This window comes from Aulonocara stuartgranti (assembly GCF_965226115.1).
Source record: "Aulonocara stuartgranti genome assembly, chromosome: 20".
NCBI lineage: Eukaryota > Metazoa > Chordata > Actinopteri > Cichliformes > Cichlidae > Aulonocara > Aulonocara stuartgranti.
The window spans coordinates 24,439,713-24,444,181 of record NC_138956.1 but is presented as its reverse complement, the minus strand read 5'-3'; positions in this window follow the sequence as shown (position 1 = coordinate 24,444,181).

The window sequence follows — 4,469 nt, the reverse complement described above, 5'->3', positions numbered from 1 at the left end:
AAGAAATGACAACACTAAAATGTGCTTTGCGAGGAAAAAAATTAAGGAAGTTGAGGTTGTGTAAGCCTGTTTGGAAATGCAATCCAATGACGACAATGAAAAAACAGTGCCGAGTATGATGTGGTCTTATATGAATATAAGGACGATTTAAACATCACGTTTGTTCTTTGTTTTGTAGGTATTGCACAATTCACCTTGAAATCCTGTACCTTAGCAGCCAGATTAACACGTTTACTCACAAGTAAAGCTCATACCAGCATTATAGACATCACATGTTGTCTGTGATCTTTTTCAATGGGGTTTTAGAGAAAGCTGTAAGTGTATTACAGCTTAAATTTTTCAGACGGGATAAAAAAGGACTCCTCTGTGAATTCTATCTTTTCTACGTTTTCGCTGTTGTTGTTTTTTCCAGTTTAAACTTAAGGAATCACAGAGTCACTTTAGGAATAAAAACAAACAAAAGCTGCCTGGTTTGGTGAATAGACTGATCAGCCAAGCGGATGGGCAAGTGGCCACTTTGTTTCAGGGCCCTCCCTTGACTAATCAATGACATGGATGAGACAGTTGCCCTATTATTAGTATTCTCTGCTTATTATAATCAAATGCAGGTACATTTGCACAAGTCACACTCTTGTGTGACCTCCCAGGTTCTTATATGTATGTCCTGCTCAAATGAAATCTTTATGTCTCATCTAGTACACAGTTCAGAATAACTACTCTGCTTTACGTCTTTGTGACTTCTTTACAGTGCATGGATCACAGAATCCAAGGAAACAGCGCATCCAAGTCCTTGACAGCCCATTTAAACGTGGTTGCACAACTTAGATTAGTGCATGAGTCAGCTACAATTTTTTTTTCATGGGTCAGTGATATGATCTCATCCAGAACGCCTGGTAGGCAACTTGTGTTATACCCCAGCAGGAGAAACATGTATGACGTCCACTGGACTCAAGTTCATCCTTGAACTGACCCACACATAAGATAATTAAAAATCAGAACAAATGAGCTAAGTGGTTGGGGAGCTATTCTGCAGAGAGACTGTTGTCACTGTCATGGTCCTGGGCCATGTGGGCCCAGTATTCTTAGTTTCTTGTATTTTTGTATTTCGTTCCTTATTTAGGCCATGTTTCCTAAGTTGTCCTGTTGTGGTGTTCCTTATTTGACTTCCCCTTGTGACTTTTATCCCCTGTGTGCCCCTCTATGTATCTGTGAGCCCTCATCTCCCCTCCTTGTTTCATTCCATGTTTCCCCAGCCCACTATGCCCGTGCTCTCTCTCTCCTCCTGTTTGCACCTGTGTACTTCCTGTTTTACTTTGACAGTCTCCCGTCAGTGTTGTTTACTCCTGCCATGTCTTGTTATGTTTATCTGTGTCAGCTGTGTTCCCATGTGTGGCCACTTCCCCTGATCATCCCTCTTGTGTATTTAGTCTCTGTGTTTCATGTAGTCTGTGTCGCGTCGTCTGTGTTACCACCCCCTGTGTTCCGTATCTCCAGCCATAGCTTTTCCTTAGTTTATGTCCAGTTTAGGTTTCTGTTTGAACTATTACTCTTATGCTGCCCTCACTCTGTTTTGTTCCTTTCATCAGCCAGAATAAAAGGCTCGCTTTTGTTTAACTCCACTCCTGCATCCTCACTTGTGTTCGCTCCTGGGTCCACCACACACATTTCCGCACGGTCTGCCTCCGCAGACCGTGACAGTCACGCCTTTTCAGAGCATTGCCCTGCTATGCGTTGCCATTGTGTAGCTGTTAAAACATAGCTACACAATGGCCATCAGCTCCTGACCTTTAGACTGAGTGGCAGGCAAGTAAAATTTCCATCAAAAGTATTAATGATTTGCAGGAGCCTTTCTTCCACAGACAAATGACAAAGCTGATATAAAACAGATTTCCTGTTTGCACCTGCAGTAATATGCATGTTAAAATGCACTTTACTTACACTTTTGGTAATTACCACAACAATTTCAACAACCATATATGCTGGTTTCAGTTCTAAATTGTACTAAAACCAACACATTGTACCAGATTCAACATACTATACAATTAAAATGAGGCCTGTAATTAACAATGTTTTAACAGAAATGAAATCCTAAATGCCTCAGGCTTTGCAGATTTCAGAACATTGGAGGATCTCAGACTCCACAGAGATGTTTTCATGTTACAAGCAGGGACCAAACGATCTTTTCCCCCACAGTAGTTGACCCCACTGACTCTTCTGGGTCTTGAAACTCTCAGTGCAGTAATAGCTCTCAGCCGGTGAGATAATGTCATCTGACACGCACTGATTTAGGAGAGCTAATTGCACCCCACACTGTTGTAATTTCTTATTCATGCATGTTTGAATGGTGACTTATGGCCACTGATAATTGCCCAAGCCCAATAACTGCACCTCTGCTTTGTATTATCCTACCAAATGGACAATTTTTCTTTATTATGCAAGAAATATTGAATTAAAGTTTCATACAGTGTTTATTTATTTTTTTATCGAGAGCAGTGACGTCTTTCTATCCTCAGTTCATTTGATGGTGACAGTGCTACGCATTAATGCAGTTGGAGTTAATGTTATCTTTCCATTTGGTGATACATTGTCTTCTGCTTTTGTTTAAATAGGAGTGTTGGATAGTATTTGTTGTGACCCTTGCTAAGTAACAAGCAATATGAAATGGTGTCAGCTGATGGATTGCATATATTTTAATAGTAATTAAACAAAATGTCACTATAATCATCGTAACACGTAATGTGATTAAAACACTGAGCAATACAGTTCGTCAGCCCGAATCCTATCAATAAGTACATGCAAACAGAATATTCCAGATAAATCTTCTAACAATACCGGTCACCAGAAACAAACCCTAACATCTGGCTAATGAACTGTAAATGTTGTAAAACCTCTTAATGAAAATGTCCCTCTTGTGCATTCCAATATGTTTCTTGTCATTGCTCTGCTGCAGGTCCACTGGATAAAGTGAAGAGAGGAAGTCTTTAAAGTAACCAGCAACGACAGGGCACTAAAGCTCTGCAGGGGGCTACACCATTGGAAATTAGGACCCAAGTATAATGCGGTGAAAGTAGCTCCCCACATGTGTCTGCTAAAGACTTTCCAGGCTGCTGTAAAGAGCCATGTCTGCTGATAGAGGGTGCAGCCCCATAGCACAACTGGCTTTAGTTAAACTACAGCAAAATGTTGGATTCTACTTGGTTTGTTAATTAAATATCTAACAGTCTGTAGTGGGTCATTAAATATTAAATGTCACTTAAATAGAATCACTTCTGCAAAATTACAATGCCCACGATCATTAATGTGCAGAGCTGCAAACCCAAGCCCACTGAGCTCAGACTGCTGGCCATGCTAAGGAAATGGCAAGGGAATTTAAAGCATGCTGTAGATTGTGTAAGTGGATTTAATACTTGCAGCACAGCTCTTTAGCCCTCCCTGTTCTGCCTGTTTTACTTTATGTAGACCATGTTAATCTGTAAGTAAAAAGGTGTTTTACTTCTCAAGGGAAATGTCGATATTTAAAGATTTTTTCTTCTGTTATAATTCATAAAAACATCACCTAATGTAGCGTTGCACAGAGTAAAAAAAAACCCCCAAAAAACAAACCCTGTGGACATCTATACTCTTATCACAGAGTGGTACCATGGTAATCATTTGTACCACTCCCATCTCCCTGTCCCTTTTTACATTTCTTGGAACACCCAAGAAAGTTCCCCGAGGCAAAGGCTTATTTCACCGGATAGTAACACCTTTTATTATGCCTACCTACAGCAGCTTTTACTGCGCCTCACACCTAGGGGACCTTTAAGGTTTTTGCTTCCAAAGCTATTTGAAGAAGTGACCCCTCCAAAGCCTATTACATTTCTGGTGAAAGGAGAACCACCATTTGAGAAGATTGCCAATAAGTAAGAGCTTAAGTAATCGCTATGGCCTTCTGCACCCACTTGTTTAGACCAAGCCAAGCATGGTGGCCAAGAAAGGTTCCTGATTTAAAACCAGGAAGGATGTGACTGCTGATGCATACCAGATGAGGAGACAATACATAAGATTGCCAAGTTCTGCAGGTATTTGTGATGCAGGAAGATGTTTAATGCACAACATATGAGTGCTGCAACATAATTTTGGACTCACAGTGTAGGTGAAAAGCTTTGAATGACCATTACCTAATTTTTAAGTGGTTTCCCATTACAACACATTGGAAAGTGAAATGGTAACCCTTAAAAAATAATGGTTAGTTAAATCTTCTGCATAAATATTCCCATCTATTTGAGAATTTATTTGAGAAGAAATCACATAAAAATCTATCTATTACCAAGAAACTACTCATATTGAGTACAAACACATTTGCCTTGGAATGAGCTCAGTCCTCCGCTTTGTGTTTTGTAGTCTTTAGCCTCCTCCTGCACTCACAGAGCGTGACATTCAGGTATTGTTTTCCATGTTCACAGACATTACATCATTCACTCCTAACA